We start from the raw sequence: 22250 nt of genomic DNA on the forward strand, positions 1-22250 counted from the left end.
ATTCCTGATCTTAAAAAAAAATTCCGCCCTCACCCACTGCCGACGACCTGTCTTGTCGCCTGCACGCCGTGCCACTGCCTCACAGAAAGGCTTTGATTGCCCGCAGTCCTTCGCCAGATTAGGCCAGTGTCCAGGGCCCTGGTTCCTCATCTCACTCTGGCTTATGCCAAAGATGTAACATCTGGTGCAGATGCCCGACCTTAAGGCTTCAAGGTGTAGACCTTTTAGCCGATGCTGTAACTGTTACTGTGGGGTCCAAGGGAAGGACAGTGATTACTGAGTTGGGGAAGTCCCAAAGTGACAAAAGATGGACTGTTGCAAAGTCCATTGACTTAAAAAATAAATATAAAAATGTTGGCGCTAAACTTGTTCAAGATGTTGCCAGTAACACAAACGGAGAGGCTGGGGATGACACCACTACTGCTACTGTACTGGCACGCTCTATCTCCAAGGAAGGCTTCGAGAAGGTTAGCAACGGTGCTAATCCAGTGGAAATCAGGAGAGGTGTGATGTTAGCTGTTGATGCTGTACTTGCTGAACTTAAGAAGCAGTCTAAACCTGTGACAACCCCGAAAGAGATCGCCCAGATTGCTACGATTTCTGCAAATGGAGACAAAGAAATTGGCAACATCATTTCTGATGCGATGAAAAAGGTTGGAAGAAAGGGCGTTATCACAGGAAAGGATGGGAAAACACTGAATGATGAACTAGAAATTATTGAAGGCATGAAGTTTGATAGAGGGTATATCTCTTCATACGTTATTAATACATCAAAAGGTCAGAAATGTGAATTCCAAGTTGCCTATGTTCTTTCGAATGAAAAGAAAATTTCTAGTGTCCAGTCCACTGTTCCTGCTCTTGAAATTGCCAACGCTCACCATAAGCCCTGGGTCATAATTGCTGAAGATGTGGATGGAGAAGCTCTAAGTACACTTGTTTTGAATAGGCTGAAAGTTGGTCTTCAGGCTTTAGCAGTCAAAGCTCCAGGTTTTGGTGACAATAGAAAGAACCAGCTTAAAGACATGGCTATTGCTACTGGCGGTGCAGTATTGGGAGAAGGACTAACTCTAAATCTTGAAGATGTTCAGCCTCATGACTTAGGAAAAGTTGGAGAGGTCATTGTGACCAAAGGTGATGCCATGCTCTTGAAAGGATAAGGTGACAAGGCTCAAATTGAAAAGCATATTCAAGAAATCCTCGAGCAGTTGGATATCACAACTAGTGAAAATGGAAAGGAAAAAGCGAATGAACGTCTGGCAAAACTCTCAGATGGTGTTGCTGTGCTAAAGTTTGATGGGACAAGTGACGTTGAAGTGAATGAAAAGAAAGACAGAATTACAGATGCCCTTAATGCTACCCGAGCTGCTGTTGAAGAAGGCATTGTTTTGGGAGGGGGCTGTGTCCTGCTTTGGTGCCTTCCAGCCTTGGATTCAATAACTCCAGCTAATGAAGATCAAAAAACTGCTATAGAAATTATTTTAAAAACACTCAAAATTCCTGCAAAGACCACTGCTAAGAATGCAGGTATTGAAGGATCACTGATAGTTGAGAACATTTTGCAGAGTTCTTCAGAGGTTGGTTATGATGCTATGCTTGGAGAGTTTGTGAATATGGTGGAAAAAGGAATCATTGATCCAACTAAGGTTGTAAGAACTGCATTACCGGATGCTGCTGGAGTGGCCTCTCTGTTAACTACAGCAGAAGTTGTAGTCACAGAAATTCCTAAAGAAGAGAAGGATCCTGGAATGGGCAGAATGGGTGGAATGGGAAGTGCTGTGGGAGGTGGCATGTTCTAATTCCTAGAATAGGGCTTTACCATCATTAATGAGCTGTGAGAGGAAGCCCGAGGCAGCGTTCCTCACCAGTAACTTTAAGAGAGGTCTGTTGAAGGAGATGACTGAAGAAAAGGCTGGCTGATGTTTAAGAAAATCACTATAACCATCAGTTACTGGTTTCAGCTGACAACATAGAACGGTTTACTGCTGTCATTGCCCATGCCTACTGATAATTTATTTTGTATTTTTGAATAAAGACACTGTTACATTCCTGGTAAATGAGTATAAGAGCCATGTACCAATGTACTGCTTTCAACTTAAATCACTGAGGCATTTTTACTACTATTCTGATAAAATCAGGATTTTAGTGATTGCCATCAACAGATGAGAAGCTAAGAAGCAGCCTTTCTGTGGAGAGTAGGAATAATTGGGTTCAGAGTAGACCAATATCCAATTATGTAACAACCTTTGTGAAATAACAATTGTTTAAAGTTAAAAAAATTCCAAGTTTTCACCATTAAATATTATGTATGCTGCAAAATGTGGTAGATACTATTTATAGTTATGCAAATTTCCTTCAATTCCTAGTTTGCTAACAGTTTGTTTATTATCACGAAGAGCGTACTGAATTTTATTAAATATTTGATCTTCATCTACTGTGATATTTATATGATTTTTTTCCTTTAAATTATTGTCATAGAGTGTTATTATGTGGGTGGATGTATGGATTATCTAATGTTAAAGCAACCTTGTATTCCAGGGATAAATCCAGATTTGTGATGATATATATACAAACGTGTGTGTGTGTGTAGTAATGTGTTAATTCTGGATTCAACTGGCTATTTTTTTTTTTTGGCGGTACGCGGGCCTCTCACTGTTGTGGCCTCTCCCGTTGCGGAGCACAGGCTCCGGACGCGCAGGCGCAGCGGCCCTGGTTCACGTGCCCAGCCGCTCCGCGGCATGTGGGATCTTCCCAAACCAAGGCATGAACCCGTGTCCCCTGCATCGGCAGGCGGACTCTCAACCACTGCGCCACCAGGGAAGCCCTCAACTGGCTATGTTTTAAAGAATTTTTATATTATAATGAGCTAAGAGGCTTCAAGATGGCGGACGAATAAGACGCGGAGATCACCTTCCTCTCCACAAATACATCAGAAATACATCTACATGTGGAAAAACTCCTACAGAACACCCACTGAACGCTGGCAGAAGACCTTAGACCTTCCAAAAGGTAAGAAACTCCCCATGTACCTGGGTAGGGCAAAAGAAAAAACAGCGACAAAACAATAGGGACGGTACCTGCGCCAGTGGGAGGGAGTGGGGAAGGAAGAAAGTTTTCCACACACTAGGAAGCCCCTTCGCGGGCGGAGACTGCATGTGGCGGAGGGGGGAAGCTTCGGAGGCGCGGAGGAGAGCACAGCAACAGTGGTGCGGAGGGCAAAGCGGAGAGACTCCCGCACAGAGGATCAGGGCCAACCGGCACTCACCAGGCCGAGAGGCTTGTCTGCTCACCCGCCGGCGCGGGCGTGGCTGGGAGCTGAGGCTCGGGCTTCGGTCGGAGCGCAGGGAGAGGACTGGGGTTGGCGGCGTGAACACAGCCTGCAGGGGGTTAGTGCGCCACGGCTAGCCGGGAGGGAGTCTGGGAAAAAGTCTGGACCTGCCGAAGAGGCAAGAGACTTTTTCTTGCCTCTTTGTTTCCTGGTGCGCGAGGAGAGGGGATTAGAGCGCCGCTTAAAGGAGACGGGCACGAGCCGCGGCTGAAAGCGCGGACCCCAGAGACAGGCATGAGACGCTAAGGCTGCTGCTGCCGCCACCAAGAAGCCTGTGTGCGAGCACAGGTCACTGTCCACACCGCCCCTCATGGGAGCCAGTGCAGCCCGCCACTGCCAGGGTCCCGTGATCCAGGGACAACTTCCCCGGAAGAACGCACGGCGCGCCTCAGGCTGGTGCAACGTCACGCTGGCCTCTGCTGCCGCAGGCCCGCCCCGCACTTCGTACCCCTCCCTCCCCCCGGCCTGAGTGAGCCAGATCCCCCAAAGCAGCTGCTCCGTTAACCCCGTCCTGTCTGAGCGAAGAACAGACGCCCTCAGGCGACCTACACGCAGAGGCGGGGCCAAATCCAAAGCTGAACCCCGGGAGCTGTGCGAACAAAGAAGAGAAAGGGAAATCTCTCCCAGCAGCCTCAGGGGCAGCGGATTAAAGCTCCACAATCAACTTGATGTATCCTGCATCTGTGGAATACATGAATAGACAAGGAATCATCCCAAATTGAGGTGGACTTTGGGAGCAAATATATATATGTATTTTACCTTTTTCTCTTTTTCTGAGTGTGTATGTGTATGCTTCTGTGTGTGATTTTGTCTATATAGCTTTGCTTTATACCATTTGTCCTAGGGTTCGGTCCATCCATTTTTTTTTTAACTTAAAAATTTTTTTTCTTAATAATTATTGTTTATTTTAATAACTTTATTTTACTTTCTTTTCTTTCTTTCTCTATTTCTCTGTTTCTCTCTCCCTCTTTCTTTCTTTTCTTTCGATTTTTTTCTCCCTTTTATTCTGAGCTGTGTGGATGAAAGGCTCTTGGTGCTCCAGCCAGGTGTCTGGGCTGTGCCTCTGAGGTGGGAGAGCCAAGTTCAGGACACTGGTCCACAAGTACCTCCCAGCTCCATGTAATATCAAACAGCGAAAATCTCCCAGAGATCTCCATCTCAACACCAAGACCCAGCTTCACTCAATGACCAGCAAGCTACAGTGCTGGACACCCTATGGCAAACAACTAGCAAGACAGGAATACAACCCCATCCATTAGCAGAGAGGCTGTCTAAAATCATAATAAGGCCACAGACACCCCCAAACACACCACCAGACGTGGACCTGCCCACCAGAAAGACAAGATCCAGCCTTATCCACCACAACACAGGCACTAGTCCCCTCCACCAGGAAGCCTACACAAACCACTGAACCAACCTTAGCCACTGGGGACAGACACTAAAAACAACGGGAACTACAAACCTGCAGGCTTCGAAAAGGAGACCCCAAACACAGTAAGATGAGCAAAATGAAAAGACAGAAAAACAGCAGATGAAGGATCAAGGTAAAACCCCACCAGACCTAACAACTGAAGAGGAAATAGGCAGTCCACCTGAAAAAGAATTCAGAATAATGATAGTAAAGATGATCCAAAATCTTGGAAATAGAATAGAGAAAATACAAGAAATGTTTAACAAGGACCTAGAAGAAGTAAAGAGCAAACAAACAGTGATGAACAACACAATAAATGAAATTAGAAATTCTCTAGAAGGGATCAATAGAAGAATAACTGAGGCAGAAGAACAGATAAGTGACCTGGAAGATAAAAGAGTGGAAATAATTACTGCAGAGCAGAATAAAGAAAAAAGAATGAAAAGAATTGAGGACATTCTCAGAGACCTCTGGGACAACATTAACTGCACCAACATTTGAATTATAGGGGTCCCAGAAGACGAAGAGAAAAAGAAAGGGACTGAGAAAATATTTGAAGAGATTATAGCTGAAAACTTCCCTAATATGGGAAAGGAAATAGTTAATCAAGTCCAAGAAGCACAGAGAGTCCCATACAGGAGAAATCCCAGAAGAAACACACCAAGACACATATTAATCAAACTATCAAAAATTAAATACAATGAAAAAATATTAAAAGCAGCAAGGGAAAAACAACAAGTAACACACAAGGGAATCCCCATAAGGTTAACAGCTGATCTTTCAGCAGAAACTCTGCAAGCCAGAAAGGGGTGGCAGGACATATTTAAAGTGATGAAGGATAAGAACCTACAAACAAAATTACTCTACCCAGCAAGGATCTCATTCAGATTTGATGGAGAAATTAAAACCATTACAGACAAGAAAAAGCTAAGAGAATTCAGCACCACCAAACCAGCATTACAACAAATACTAAAGGGACTTCTCTAGGCAGGAAACACAAGAGAAGGAAAAGACCTACAATAAAAAACCCAAAACAATTAAGAAAATGGGAATAGGAACATACATATTGATAATTACTTTCAGTTTAAATGGATTAAATGCTCCCACCAAAAGACACAGAATGGCTGAATGGATACAAAAACAAGACCCGTATATATGCTGTCTACAAGAGATCCACTTCAGATCTAGGGACACATACAGACTGAAAGTGAGGGGATGGAAGAAGTCTGTGTTACAGAGTGAAGTAAGTCAGAAAGAGAAAAACAAATACTGTATGCTAACACATATATATGGAATCTAAGGAAACAAAAAGGTCATGAAGAACCTAGGGTAAGGCGGGAATAATGACACAGACCTACTAGAGAATGGACTTGAGGATACGGGGACGGGGAAGGGTAAGCTGGGAGAAAGTTAGAGAGTGGCATGGACATATATACAGTACCAAACGTAAAATAGATAGCTAGTGGGAAGCAGCCGCATAGCACAGGGAGATCAGGTCGGTGCTTTGTGACCACCTAGAGGGGTTGGATAGGGAGGGTGGGAGGGAGGGAGACGCAAGAGGGAAGAGATATGGGAACATATGTATATGTATAACTGATTCACTTCGTTATAAAGCAGAAACTAACACACTATTGTAAAGCAATTATACTCCAATAAGGATGTTAAAAAAAAAAGTTAACATGAAAAAAGAAAAATAATGAGCTAAGATATAATTTTATTTTTTATTATTTTTTTCTTGTTTTGGTATCAAAATTATTACAGTCTCATAAAATTAATTGGGAATTTTTTCCATTCCTTTTATTATATGAAACAGAGTACATAAAGATTTCCTGTTATGTAATTTTTGAAAGAACTCCACTGTAAAATCATGTGACTAGTGTTTCATTTGTAGATTTTTAACTACTCTTTCAATTACTTTAATTTTAATAGGCCTATTCTCCTATAGATCTGTTTTCTTTAGACAACTTTGGTAAGATACCTTTTTTTTTCTAGAAATTTTTCCGTTTTGTGTAAATTTGCATTATACTGGCATAAAAATATATTACTAAATCTCCTGTATGTATAGTTCTTTCTTTTTAAAATGTGTAATATTTTTAAATTGTGCCTTTTCTGGTTTTGTTTTTTTTTTTTTTTTTTTGCTTTATCTTGCTGTGAACAATGGCTTTCCCCATTCTTTTTTTCTCCCTCTATAATGCCTAAGTAGATATATGCTGTTCCTTTCATTTTATGTTTCATGTCACCTTTTCCTCTTTCCCATTTCCTGTTTCTTTTTCCTCAAGGGTTATATTCTGAGTAATTTCTCCAGTATATATTCAACTTCGTTAGGTTCTTTCCAATCCGTTTTTTTTTTTTTTAACATCTTTATTGGAGTATAATTGCTTTACAATGTTGTTAGTTTCTGCTGTATAACAAAGTGAATCAGCTATATGTACACATATATTCCCATATCCCCTCCCTCTTGCGCCTCCCTCCCACCCTCCCTCTCCCACCCCTCTAGGTAGTCACAGAGCACCCAGCTGTTCTCCCTGTGCTATGCAGCTGCTTCCCACTAGCTATTTATTTTACATTTGGTAGTGTATATATGTCAATGCTACTTTCTCACCTCGTCCCAGCTTACCCTTCCCCCTCCCCTTGTCTTCAAGTCCATTCTCTACATCTGTGTCTTTATTCATGTCCTGCCCCTAGGTTCATCAGAACCATTTTTTTTTAGATTCCATATATATGTGTAGCATGTTGTATTTATTTTTCTCTTTCTGACTTACTGCACTCTGTATGACAGACTCTAGGTCCATCCACCTCACTACAAATAACTCAATTTCGTTTCTTTTTATGGCTGAGTAGTATTCCATTGTTATATATGTGCCACATATTCTTTATCCATTTATCTGTTGATGGACACTTAGGTTGCTTCCATGTCCTGGCTATTGTAAATAGAGCTGCAGTGAACATTGTGGTACATGACTCTTTTTGAATTATGGTTTTCTCAGGGTATATGCCCAGTAGTGGGATTGCTGGGTCATATGGTAGTTCTATTTTTAGTTTTTTAAGGAATCTCCATACTGTTCTCTGTAGTGGCTGTATCAATTTACATTTCCACCAACAGTACAAGAGGGTTCCCTTTTCTCCACACCCTCTCCAGCATTTATCCAATCTGTTTTTTAACCTCATCCTTGCCTCTACATTTTTTATCACCCATTACATTTTTCATTTCTCACATTTCTATTTGTTTATTTTTCCAAACTGCTTGGTCTTTTTGGATAATATCTTATGTGTTTCCCATGTGTTTAGTTTCTTCTATCTTTTCTCTAATTTTAAACATGACTATATGACATACCTGATAAGTTTTTCACCTGAAAGTTTTAGGAGTATATATCTGTCATTTGTTTGGTTTTTGTTGACCTTGGCTCATTATGGATTTTTTTTTTTTCATATTTTGTAGTTTTGAGCTGGGAAATCCTGTTCAAGTGACTTTACCTGTTAGAATCCTCAAAGGATTGCCTGCTATTTTCTCTTTAGAGAGTAGTTTTGGGTATACATCTGCCAGGCTTAGCCATTACCACTTTGGGAAATACTTTTTAAAAAAAAAAATATTTTATTGAAGGATAGTTGATTTACAATGTTGTGTTAGTTTCTGGTGTACACTGAAGTGATTAAGTTATGCATATATATATTCTTTCCTATTATGGTTTATTACAGTATATTGGATATAATTCCCTGTGCTATACAATAGGACCTTGTTTATCCATTCTATATATAACAGTTTGCAGCTGCTAATTGGGGAAATACTTTTTATATTAATTTTCCAGATCATGAAAACCGTGTAAATTTAAATCCTTAAACTTATTAAAGCAGGCCTATGCAAACAGTGTTTCAGGGGAGGTGTTTTGTTTTCATTTGGTTTTTTTACCCAGAGCCAAGGATGATACAAAGTTCCTTTGTCATATCCATTTTCAAGTGGAGGGATTTTTTTTTTTTTTTAACATCTTTATTGGGGTATAATTGCTTTACAATGGTGTGTTAGCTTCCGCTTTACAACAAAGTGAATCAGTCATACATAAACACATGTTCCCATATGTCCTCCCTGTTGCGTCTCCCTCCCTCCCACCCTCGCCATCCCACCCCTCCAGGCTGTCACAAAGCACCGAGCCAATATCCCTGTGCCATGCGGCTGCTTCCCACCAGCTATCTACCTTACTACGTTTGTTAGTGTGTATATGTCCATGACTCTCTCTCGCCCTGTCACAGCTCACCCTTCCCCCTCCCCATAACCTCAAGTCCGTTCTCTAGGAGGTCTGCGTCTTTATTCCTGCTTTACCCCTAGGTTTTTCATGACATTTTTTTTCTTAAATTCCATATATATGTGTTAGCATACGGTATTTGTCTTTTTCTTTCTGACTTACTTCACTCTGTATGACAGACTCTAGGTCTATCCACCTCATTACAAATAGCTCAATTTCGTTTCTTTTTATGGCTGAGTAATATTCCATTGTATATATGTGCCACATCTTCTTTATCCATTCATCCGATGACGGGCACTTAGGTTGTTTCCATCTCCGGGCTATTGTAAATAGAGCTGCAATGAACATTTTGGTACATGACTCTTTTTGAATTTTGGTTTTCTCAGGGTATATGCCCAGTAATGGGATTGCTGGGTCATATGGTAGTTCTATTTGTAGTTTTTTAAGGAACCTCCATACTGTTCTCCATAGTGGCTGAACCAATTCACATTCCCACCAGCAGTGCAAGAGTGTTCCCTTTTCTCCACACCCTCTCCAGCATTTATTGTTTCTAGATTTTTTGATGATGGCCATTCTGACTGGTGTGAGATGATATCTCATTGTAGTTTTGATTTGCATTTCTCTAATGATTAATGATGTTGAGCATTCTTTCATGTGTTTGTTGGCAGTCTGTATATCTTCTTTGGAGAAATGTCTATTTAGGTCTTCTGCCCATTTTTGGATTGGGTTGTTTGTTTTCTTGTTATTGAGCTGCATGAGCTGCTTGTAAATTTTGGAGATTAATCCTTTGTCGGTTGCTTCATTTGCAAATATTTTCTCCCATTCTGAGGGTTGTCTTTTGGTCTTGTTTATGGTTTCCTTTGCTGTGCAAAAGCTTTGAAGTTTCATTAGGTCCCATTTGTTTATTTTTGTTTTTATTTCCATTACTCTAGGAGGTGGGTCAGAAAGGATCTTGCTGTGATTTATGTCATAGAGTGTTCTGCCTATGTTTTCCTCTAAGAGTTTGATAGTTTCTGGCCTTACATTTAGGTCTTTAATCCATTTTGAGCTTATTTTTGTGTATGGTGTTAGGGAGTGATCTAATCTCATACTTTTACATGTACCTGTCCAGTTTTCCCAGCACCACTTATTGAAGAGGCTGTCCTTTCTCCACTGTACATTACTGCCACCTTTATCAAAGATAAGGTGTCCATATGTGCATGGGTTTATCTCTGGGCTTTCTATCCTGTTCCATTGATCTATCTTTCTGTTTTTGTGCCAGTACCATACCGTCTTGATAACTGTAGCTTTGTAGTATAGTCTGAAGTCAGGGAGCCTGATTCCTCCAGTTCCTTCTTTCGTTCTCAAGATTGCTTTGGCTATTCGGGGTCTTTTGTGTTTCCATACAAATTGTGAAATTTTTTGTTCTAGTTCTGTGAAAAATGCCAGTGGTAGTTTGATAGGGATTGCATTGAATCTATAGATTGCTTTGGGTAGTAGAGTCATTTTCACAATGTTGATTCTTCCAATCCAAGAACATGGTATATCTCTCCATCTATTTGTATCATCTTTAATTTCTTTCATCAGTGTCTTATAATTTTCTGCATACAGGTCTTTTGTCTCCTTAGGTAGGTTTATTCCTAGATATTTTATTCTTTTTGTTGCAATGGTAAATGGGAGTGTTTTCTTGATTTCACTTTCAGATTTTTCATCATTAGTATATAGGAATGCCAGAGATTTCTGTGCATTAATTTTGTATCCTGCCACTTTACCAAATTCATTGATTAGCTCTAGTAGTTTTCTGGTAGCATCTTTAGGGTTCTCTATGTATAGGATCATGTCATCTGCAAACAGTGACAGCTTTACTTCTTCTTTTCCGATTTGGATTCCTTTTATTTCCTTTTCTTCTCTGATTGCTGTGGCTAAAACTTCCAAAACTATGTTGAATAAGAGTGGTGAGAGTGGGCAACCTTGTCTTGTTCCTGATCTTAGTGGAAATGCTTTCAGTTTTTCACCATTGAGGATGATGTTTGCTGTGGGCTTGTCATATATGGCCTTTATTATGTTGAGGAAAGTTCCCTCTATGCCTACTTTCTGCAGGGTTTTTATCATAAATGGGTGTTGAATTTTGTCAAAAGCTTTCTCTGCATCTATTGAGATGATCATATGGTTTTTCTCCTTCAATTTGTTAATATGGTTTATCACATTGATAGATTTGCGTATATTGAAGAATCCTTGCATTCCTGGAATAAACCCCACTTGATCATGGTGTATGATCCTTTTAATGTGCTGTTGGATTCTGTTTGCTAGTATTTTGTTGAGGATTTTGCATCTATGTTCATCAGTGATATTGGCCTGTAGTTTTCTTTCTTTTTGACATCCTTGTCTGGTTTTGGTATCAAGGTGATGGTGGCCTCGTAGAAGGAGTTTGGGAGTGTTCCTCCCTCTGCTATATTTTGGAAGAGTTTGAGAAGGATAGGTGTTAGCTCTTCTCTAAATGTTTGATAGAATTCGCCTGTGAAGCCATCTGGTCCTGGGCTTTTGCTTGTTGGAAGATTTTTAATCACAGTTTCAATTTCAGTGCTTGTGATTGGTCTGTTCATATTTTCTATTTCTTCCTGATTCAGTCTTGGCAGGTTGTGCATTTCTAAGAATTTGTCCATTTCTTCCAGATTGTCCATTTTATTGGCATAGAGTTGCTTGTAGTAATCTCTCATGATCTCTTTTATTTCTGCAGTGTCAGTTGTTACCTCTCCTTTTTCATTTCTAATTCTATTGATTTGAGTCTTCTCCCTTTTTTTCTTGATGAGTCTGGCTAGTGGTTTATCTATTTTGTTTATCTTCTCAAAGAACCAGCTTTTAGTTTCATTGATCTTTGCTATTGTTTCTTTCATTTCTTTTTCATTTATTTCTGATCTGATTTTTATGATTTCTTTCCTTCTGCTAGCTTTGGGGTTTTTTTGTTCTTCTTTCTCTAATTGCTTGAGGTGCAAGGTTAGGTTGTTTATTCGAGATGTTTCCTGCTTCTTAAGGTGGGCTTGTATTGCTATAAACTTCCCCCTTAGAACTGCTTTTGCTGCATCCCACAGGTTTTGGGTCGTTGTGTCTCCATTGTCATTTGTTTCTAGGTATTTTTTGATTTCCTCTTTGATTTCTTCAGTGATCACTTCATTATTAAGTAGTGTATTGTTTAGCCTCCAGTGTTTGTATTTTTTACAGATCTTTTCCTGTAATTGATATCTAGTCTCATGGCGTTGTGGTCAGAAAAGATACTTGATACAATTTCAATTTTCTTAAATTTACCAAGGCTTGATTTGTGACCTAAGATATGATCTATCCTGGAGAATGTTCCATGAGCACTTGAGAAAAATGTGTATTCTGTTGTTTTTGGATGGAATGTCCTATAAATATCAATTAAGTCCATCTTGTTTAATGTATCATTTAAAGCTTGTGTTTCCTTATTTATTTTCATTTTGGAAGATCTGTCCATGGGTGAAAGTGGTGTGTTTAAGTCCCCTACTATGAATGTGTTACTGTCGATTTCCCCTTTTATGGCAGTTAGTATTTGCCTTATGTATTGAGGTGCTCCTATGTTGGGTGCATAAATATTTACAATTGTTATATCTTCTTCTTGGATCGATCCCTTGATCATTATGTAGTGTCCTTCTTTGTCTCTTTTAATAGTCCTTATTTTAAAGTCTATTTTGTCTGATATGAGAATTGCTACTCCAGCTTTCTTTTGGTTTCCATTTGCATGGAATATCTTTTTCCATCCCCTTACTTTCAGTCTGTATGTGTCTCTAGGTCTGAAGTGGGTCTCTTGTAGACAGCATATATAAGGGTCTTGTTTTTGTATCCATTCAGCTAATCTGTGTCTTTTGGTGGGAGCATTTAGTCCATTTACATTTAAGGTAATTATCGATATGTATGTTCCTATTCCCATTTTCTAAATTGTTTTGGGTTCGTTATTATAGGTCTTTTCCTTCTCTTGTGTTTCTTGCCTAGAGAAGATCCTTTAGCATTTGTTGTAAAGCTGGTTTGGTGGTGCTGAACTCTCTCAGCTTTTGCTTGTCTGTAAAGGTTTTGATTTCTCCATCAAATCTGAATGAGATCCTTGCTGGGTAGAGTAGTCTTGGCTGCAGGTTTTTCTCCTTCATCACTTTCAGTATGTCCTGCCACTCCCTTCTGGCTTGTAGGGTTTCTGCTGAGAGATCAGCTGTTAACCTTATGGGGATTCCCTTATGTGTTATTTGTTGTTTTTCCCTTGCTGCTTTTAATATGCTTTCTTTGTATTTAATTTTTGACAGTTTGATTAATATGTGTCTTGGAGTATTTCTCCTTGTATTTATCCTGTATGGGACTCTCTGTGCTTCCTGGACTTGATTAACTATTTCCTTTCCCATATTAGGGAAGTTTTCAACTATAATCTCTTCAAATATTTTCTCAGTCCCTTTCTTTTTCTCTTCTTCTTCTGGAACCCCTATAATTCGAATGTTGGTGCGTTTAATGTTGTCCCAGAGGTCTCTGAGACTGTCCTCAGTTCTTTTCATTCTTTTTTCTTTATTCTGCTCTGCAGTAGTTATTTCCACTATTTTATCTTCCAGGTCACTTATCCGTTCTTCTGCCTCAGTTATTCTGCTATTGATCCCATCTAGAGTACTTTTAATTTCATTTATTGTGTTGTTCATCGTTGCTTGTTTCATCTTTAGTTCTTCTAGGTCCTTGTTAACTGATTCTTGCATTTTGTCCAATCTATTGTCCATTCTATCTCCAAGATTTCGGATCAACCTTACTATCATTATTCTGAATTATCTTTCAGGTAGACTGCCTATTTCCTCTTCATTTGTTAGGTTTGGTGCATTTTTATCTTGTTCCTTTATCTGCTGTGTGTTTTTCTGTCTTCTCATTTTGCTTATCTTACTGTGTTTGGGGTCTCCTTTTTGCAGGCTGCAGGTTCGTAGTTCCTCCTGTTTTTGATGTCTATCTCCAGTGGCTAAGGTTGGTTCAGTGGGTTGTGTAGGCTTCCTGGTGGAGGGGACTAGTGCCTGTGTTGTGGTGGATGAGGCTGGATCTTGTCTCTCTAGTGGGCAGGTTCACGTCTGGTGGTGTGTTTGGGGGTGTCTGTGGCCTTATTATGATTTTAGGCAGCCTCTCTGCTAATGGGTGGGGTTGTGTTCCTGTTTTGCTAGTTGTTTGGCATAGGTTTTCCAGCACTGTGGGTTGCTGGTCGTTGAGTGAAGCTGGGTGCTGGTGTTAAGATGGGGGTCTCTGGGAGATTTTCGCCGTTTGATATTATGTGGAGCTGGGAGGTCTCTTGTTGACCAGTGTCCTGAAGTTGGCTCTCCTAACTCAGAGGCAGAGCCCTGCTTCCTGGCTGGAGCACCAAAAGCTTTTCATCCACACGGCTCAGGATAAAAGGGAGAAAAAGTAGAGGGAATTAGTAGAAGTATGAGGAAAGAAAGAAGGAAAGGAGGGTAGGAAGGAAGGAAGAAAGAAAGAAAGAAGCAAAGAAGGAAAGAAGGCAAGAAGGAAAGAAAGCAGGGAGGGAGGGAGGGAGGAAGGAAGGAAGGAGGGAAAGAAGGAAAAAAGACAAAGAAGATACAGTAAAAATAAAATAAAGTATAATAAAGTTATTGAATTAAAAAATTCTTATTTAGAAGAAAAAAAAGGGACGGATAGAACCTTAGGACAAATGTTGGAAGCAAAGCTATACAGACAAAATCTTACACAGAAGCATACACATACACCCTCACTAAAAGAGGTAAATGGGGAAAAATCATAAATCTTGCTGTCAGAGACCACCTCCTCAATTTGGGATGATTCGTTGTCTAAAGGAGGGAAGGAAGGACGGAAAGAAAGAAAGAAAGAAAGAAAGAACGAAGGTAAAGTATAATAACATTATTAAAATTAATTATTAAGAAAAAAAATTAAAAAAAAAAAACCCATGGACGGATAGAACCCTAGGACAAATGGTGGAAGCAAGACTATACAGACAAGATCTCACACAGAAGCATACACATTCACAAAAAGAGGAAAAGGGAAAAAATCATAGATCTTGCTCCTAAAGTCCACTTCCTTAATTTGGGATGATTGGTTGTCTATTCAGGTATTCCACAGATGCAGGGTATATCAAGTTGATTGTGGAGCTTTAATCCGCTGCTTCTGAGGCTGCTGGGAGAGATTTCCCTTTCTCTTCTTTGTTCTCACAGCTCCCAGGGCTCAGCTTTGGATTTGGCCCTGCCACTGCGTGTAGGTCGCTGGAGGGCGTCTGTTTTTTGCTCAGACAGGATGGGGTTAAAAGAGCCGCTGATTGGGGGCTCTGGCGCACTCAGGCCGGCGGGGACGGAGGGGCACAGAGTGCGGGGCGGGCCTGCGGTGGCAAAGGCCGGCGTGACTTTGCACCAGCCTGAGGCGCGCTGTGCGCTCTCCCGGGGAAGTTGTCCCTGGATCCCGGGAACTTGACAGTGGCGGGCTGCACAGGCTCCGCGGAAGAGGGGTGTGGAGAGTGACCTGTGCTCGCACACAGGCCCCTTGGTGGCGGCAGCAGCAGCCTTAACGTCTCCCGCCCGCCTCTGGGGTCCGCGCTTTTAGCCGCGGCTTGCGCCCGTCTCTGGATTCCGCGCTTTCAGCCGCGGCTCGCGCCCGTCTCTGGATTCCGCGCTTTCAGCCGCGGCTCGCGCCCGTCTCTGGATTCCGCGCTTTCAGCCGCGGCTCGCGCCCGTCTCTGGATTCCGCGCTTTCAGCCGCGGCTCGCGCCCGTCTCTGGATTCCGCGCTTTCAGCCGCGGCTCGCGCCCGTCTCTGGGGTTCGCGCTTTTAGCCGCGGCTCGCGCCCGTCTCTGGAGTTCCTTTAAGCAGCGTTCTTAAACCCCTCTCCTCACGCCCCAGGAAACAAAGAGGGAAGGAAAAGTCTCCTGCCTCTTCAGCAGGTGCAGGCTTTTCCCCGGACTCCCTCCCGGCTAGCTGTGGTGCACTAACCCCTTCAGGCTATGTTCAAGCCGCCAACCCCAGTCCTCTCCCTGCGCTCCGGCCTCAGCTCGCAGCCCCGCCCGCCCCGGCGGGTGAGCAGACAAGCCTCTCGGGCTGGTGAGTGCCGGTCGGCACCGATCCTCTGTGCGGGAATCTCCCCGCTTTGCCCTCCGCACCCGTTGCTGTGCACTCCTCCGCGGCTTCGAAGCTCCCCCCGCCGCCTCCCGCAGTCTCCGCCCGCGAAGGGGCTTCCTAGTGTGTGGAAACTTTTCCTCCTTCACAGCTCCCTCCCACTGGTGCAGGTGCCGTCCCTATTCTTTTGTCTCTGTTTTTTCTTTTTTTCTTTTGCCCTACCCAGGTACGTGGGGAGTTTCTTGCCTTTTGGGAGGTCTGAGGTCTTCTGCCAGCCTTCAGTAGGTGTTCTGTAGGAGTTGTTCCACGTGTAGATGTATTTCTGGTGTATCTGTGGGGAGGAAGGTGATCTCCGCATCTTACTCTTCCGCCATCTTCCGCCTTCCCAAGTGGAGGGATTTTAATGAAGGTCACACGTTCACAGTAGATGATGTCCTTCGAGGGTTGTGATTGCGTGAGTCATCTTCATTCCAACTTATCAACTCACAGGTGCCCAGGGCTTCCTGTGGCCCTTAAAGGCCAAGCCTCTTGATTACTCAGCCTAGCAAAACTTCCAGGGCTGTCAGATTGCCAGTGCCTGATTATTCCGTTGGGTTTCAGTTTCTCCTACTTTAGGAGATAGTAGAGGTTTCCTTTAGTTGCTTCTGAACTCAAACGTTTATCTTAAAGAAGTTTATCCTGGACTTTGACAGACTTACCTCAGGAGGGTAAATGCACAAAATTTTTGAAAAGTTGACCTGAAAACTCTTCAGTGCAAAACCATAGTTTAGGTTTTTCAGTAGCTAATGATCACACCTGAGAAATATAAAGTATTGCCCAGTTAAGAAAATGGCTTAATATATTAAACTAAACTATACTAAACAAACTACTGTTTTTATTTTAAAATAATATAAATAATAAAATTTATGAAGAAATTATACTGTTCAAAATTATTGAGGACTTCAGACCTTTTATTTTTGTGGGTTATAGCTATCATTATTTACTATGTTATAAATCAAAACTAAGAACTTAAAAATTTTTTGTTTATGAATTTATCAATAAAACAGTCACAATAAATCCATTATATTTTAACATAAATGAGATATTTTCATAAAAACTGTATTTTCCAAAACAAAAAATAATGAGAACAGAGGCATTGTTTTATATTTTTGCATACCCTCTTAAGGTCTGGCTTAATATGCAAGAGCTGTGTTCTCATATGTTTCTACATTCAGTGTGTTGCAATATTTGGTTGAAATATATGAAGAAAGTCCAGTCTCAGAGACATGTAGTTAGAAGAGGGAGGAGTGTTTTACTAACTTTTTCAGGTCATTATACATATTCTTCTTTGATTCAACATCTATCTAGCCTGCTAAATTCAAAGAGGCATGGCCAAGCACTTGGCTACATACTTGGAATGGTGTGGAGTGAGGGAAATAGAGATAGAATACCATTGTACTGTGTGTCCTTACTGTCCTGTGGTTATAGACACAACAGGTATTGCATACATTTCTAAAGCTCTGTCCTCACCTTAAAGCTTCCTCTTGTCTGCTTTCCCCAACTTTTCTCCCCCTGAGAATTGCCAAAACATCAAATAGCTAGGGTTAAAGAAAACTAGAGAAAAGAGAAGATGCAGTATGGCTACAACACTGACGATGGAAGAAACTATGGATAGGAGAAATGATGGAGTGACAGAAAGAGACCCAGAACACATTGTTGTGGAACAGAAAATAAAGCATTGTGGGAAGACAACAGAGAAGGGAAGCAAGGAGCAGGGTGGTAGAGAAACAAGATAGGAGACAGGCACAAATGCCCAAAGGACAGGGGAGGACTGAGGCACCTATAAGGAGATATTTTTTTTCTTTAATTTATCAGAAAGAGAATGACTTTTACAGAACAGTAAGAGCAATAAGATAAGAAAATAGCATGGTATATACAGCCTAATATTTTGTTCATAAATGAGGCCCCAGGAGACTGTGGTGGTCATCCACGGCTGTCCTCACTCCAGAGATTAAGGAACTGCCAGTAAAAATCCGTCTGTCCCCATTTTTCCTTAGAAAGAAAGTCATTGTGACCATTACCTAACGTGGTATCGAAAACCTTTCAGAATGTTTTCAATTTTCTTAGATTGTTCTCAGTCTACAATAGTAATTTACTTCCCCGTTGTGTAAAATAACTCTTTTTTTCATTTTATATGCTTTCTTATTTCACATTTCAAAGATTTCCATCTCATGTCAGTCTGTCATTTTTGCAGGTTGAAAAATTTTATGTTTGAATACCGACCTAATTAAACAGTTCTGCCGCCCCCTTACTGGTCTCGGATTCCTGTTGTTGGGCTTCATTTCTGTTGTCTTTGTTTATGACTTTGTGCAATATCCAGACAATTATTTCACTCTTTTATTTTCTTTTAAGAATACCAGCTTTTGAATATTTTCCCCTGAGATGTCACAGTGAACCAGTCTCCAGAAAAGGGTATATAATAATTGCCTAGTTCTTTATCTGCATTGTTGCTGGCTTTGAATTGGCCATTCCATGTGTAAAGTCTGGATTCTCCTTCTATAAGCCACGTTCTTTGTGGATTTTGTCATATAGAAACTTATTTGCCTTTATTATGCCCTCTCATACGAAAAGAGAGCTCTGTAGTTTATCTCCTTTACCTTAGAATTTCACTGCAATAAAAAGCTTACACCATTTATAAACTTGGAGATTTGACTGTGGACTGCTTCCTCCTAATTGTCTTTGAAAGTATCAAAGAAGACTACAGTGATGAGTTAGTTATCATTATCCTGTAATTCCTGTTCAAGTCCACTGTAAAAATCTGGTTCTCATTGCTTGGTGACTCAATGCATTTCAGTAGTGTTTGATATAGAAAAATATCTGAAAATCTAAATAGATTTTAAAGCTTCTGGATCTCTTTTTACTCAAGTTATCCCAAATAAGCACCAGTTCTCTTAAAGAAACCATGTTAGGTTTTGTATATACATATATCCTTATATTTTCAATGTTCCAAACCTTAATTTTAAATTCTAAAACCTCTGTGAAATGGAAGAAAGAGTTAGTAATTGGTAGTTCTCAGTACTCCCTCTGAAACCCTGTTATAAATGATTATCATGTTGGAAAAATCACCAGCTGTCTTGTGTAAAAGCTTGAACATTCTGGGAAATATTCCACAATTGCACACCTTAAATTTTTTCAATCTTATATGTCAGTGACAAAACTCACATATATTTATTTTTCTGTTTTCTTAGTGATTTGGTATAGAATAACCTATAGTTTTATTTTATACAATTTAGAAATTCCAAAATATCAATGTCTAAAACAATTTGGGAGTGAGAAGCTCCCTAAACACTTCCCCACTAAAGACCCAGACAATCAGTTTATTATTCTCTCATTGTTCTTTCTTTTTGAATCCCGAATTCTCCTTTTACACCATGATCCTCCAGCTGTTGGATTTCTTAACTAAATTTCTCTTGATTACATTATCATTAGTTTAGAAACTCCTATAACAGACTCTAAAATATGTTTTGTCCCATCTTGTTTGTAATTGTGAATATTCAGTTAAATATGGAAGTAAAATTATCCTATGAAACTACCATGATAGAAGAAACAATGGTTTAGACATCAGAGTCAGGGCAGGGATCGCAGACACCCATCCCCACTTCCCCACCCTACAGAAGCTGGCTCTCATCAGTCTACAATTTCTTCTCAGACAATAGCTGCATAGAACAATTTCATGTCTAAATCACCAATGGGGAATATTCTCCCTAACACAATGTAGGGAGAACTCCCAACTTTCTAGAGAAGTTTTGAATACAGAAGAGGAGAAAATCCAGGAAGAATTAAAGCAGAGGTTTTCAAAGTGTGGTCCACAGGTCAGCAGCAGTGGCAGCAGCATCTGGGAACTAGCTGAAAAATAAATTTTTGGTCCCCCTCCCCCAGGCCTACTGAAGCAGATAGTCTGCAAATGGGAATCCAGAAATCTGTTTTAACCTTCAAGTGATTCTAATGCCCACTAGGTTTAAAAACCTCTACATTAGAGACTTGGGTCCATTTATCAAAGGGCAGGTAATGTCCAGGAGCAGTGCTTCTCAAACATGATGTTTTTAGGAATTAATTGTAGGTCTCTGGTGAGACTAAAGAATCTACATTTCTAAGAAGTTCCCAGGTAATGTTGCTGCTACTGCTGCAGTTCTGCAGACTACATGTGATTGCAAGGCCACTGATAAAATCTAGGGAGAGACCTTGTAAGGAGGTGCCAAGAAAAACAGGCTAAATGGAGTGACCTTGATGAGTCTGGCCCAACGCTGAGGGAGATTGACTAGACTTGACTTTGTTAGGAATCTTGATAGCTGACACAAAGCAAGGCCTTATCCTGAATCCAGGATTTTAAGAAAGGTGATCTGGCATGAAAGGTCAGTGGATAAGGAAAAGAGAGCGTAAAGTTTTAAACTTATGCCAGGTTACGTTGTATAGTTTGACACTGCATGATGTGCTATATCTCAATTCTCTATAGTAATTTTTGGAAGAAAGAGATATACATTTGAACTTTCCAGAAGCCTTATTAAATAGACACAGTGGGGAAAACTACTTATAAAGGACAGGAAGCAGGGGCAGGTCATGTCGGTGGAACCTAGCTTAGAAAGCCTACAGTTTGGGAACTGGTGTGTGACCTTGGGCAAGTAACTGAATGTCCTCTAATGATGTATGAACTGAATGTTCTTACATCTAAAATATGATTAAAAATAAAATCTATCTTACAAAAGTTTTGTGAAGCTTAAATAAGTGAAGATGTTCAAGGCACTCAAGAGTGCCTGGTACATAATAAAACTCAATAAACTCTTTCTTCTTCATTCTGTGTATCCTTGTCTTCACTTTAAAATTTTCATCGTTGTTATTACATCAGCCACATTCAGGATAAAAAAACTTAGGTGGTGGGGAAAAAATTAAGGTGGTTGAGAAAGGGCTCTCTGAGAAAAGGGGAGCATTAAGCAAAATAAGAAATCCCTATGTCAAATATTTTTATAAAAGGAAATGGAAAATCTCTTTATCTTATGACTAGTCCCAAAAGATATATAATGAATGAAAAGCTATCGTTATTAGAGTTACCTTCAAAAATATAAAGGGAGTAATGTTTTAATGATGTATAAAAGAAATAGCAAGTTAACATTAGTTCACTTTCTTTTACTTTTCTGAGGTCACTCAGAGGTCAGAGTTCCTGTCCAATTCATCTTTTGACATGGTCAGGTACTGAAGAAAATGGAGAGTTTCTTTGGGGAGCATATCCCTGGGTTTTCTTTTTTCTTCTTTTCATTCTTTCAAGAAAAATCATCAATATATAGGTCTACTGCAGGAAAGAATTGGTAAAATCATTTCTGCAATCATTACTGAGAATAAGAGACTAGGGTTTTGGGGTAAGAGACAGAGAAAGAGAGTTTTTCCATGATTATTTGTTTAGTATTTGATTTTATTTCTGAGAACACAGATTTATTAGCACAAAATAAAACAGGATTTTTTTGTTTTTGTTTATTGATCTTAGCTTATTTGTTCTGTTCAGAAAACACTTATAGTCTGAAAATGACAAGGTAATTTAAAATACCTCAATGCATATACATGTGGCTCTAGTCTCTCTCTCCCTTCTCTCTGTCTCTGTGTTACACACACACAAAATATATTATTGATGATTCTTGGCAGTAATTTTGATTTGCATAAAATTTCAGGTGTTTTCAACACACTGCACATTCAAAATCTCAATAAAATGAAATAAATCCTTGAAAAAACAAATTAGTTGGAATTTTTCAGGCTTTACTAAGTTCTCCCCCAAATAGGTCTTTAAAAATGATATTTACTACTTAATGTCTTTAAGAAATGTACCTGTTTGTTGCATTATTAGGAAGAATTTCCTCACAGTCTTCAATGAAAGCAGTGTGAGAGAACAATGTACATAAATCTCTTACCCAAGCAGAACTGTTGTCGTACCCAGGGGTTCAAACAGCCAGTAATATTTAACTTGTGTGGTTCATATATCAATAAAACAAATAAATGGCCCTCTCAAAAGTTATATCCTGCATTATATAAATATTCCTTTTTAGTACATTGTAACCTGCCTAGCCACAAATTATTACAGCCTTTTAGCCACAATGTAAAGTACTCTTCTTACTGAGGCCTAAACATTTTCATTGATTTTCCTCACATCACAGTGAAATAGTCTGTGCCAATAA

General features: G+C 40.2%; 1 pseudogene; it reads left to right on the top strand.

Annotated features, from left to right (window-relative positions):
• Positions 1-96: 96 nt before the first annotated feature.
• Positions 97-2260, top strand: LOC101285133 (60 kDa heat shock protein, mitochondrial-like; annotated as a pseudogene).
• The last annotated feature ends 19990 nt before the right edge of the window (positions 2261-22250 follow it).

Source organism: Orcinus orca, chromosome 4 (genome assembly GCF_937001465.1).
Source record: "Orcinus orca chromosome 4, mOrcOrc1.1, whole genome shotgun sequence".
Taxonomy (NCBI): domain Eukaryota; kingdom Metazoa; phylum Chordata; class Mammalia; order Artiodactyla; family Delphinidae; genus Orcinus; species Orcinus orca.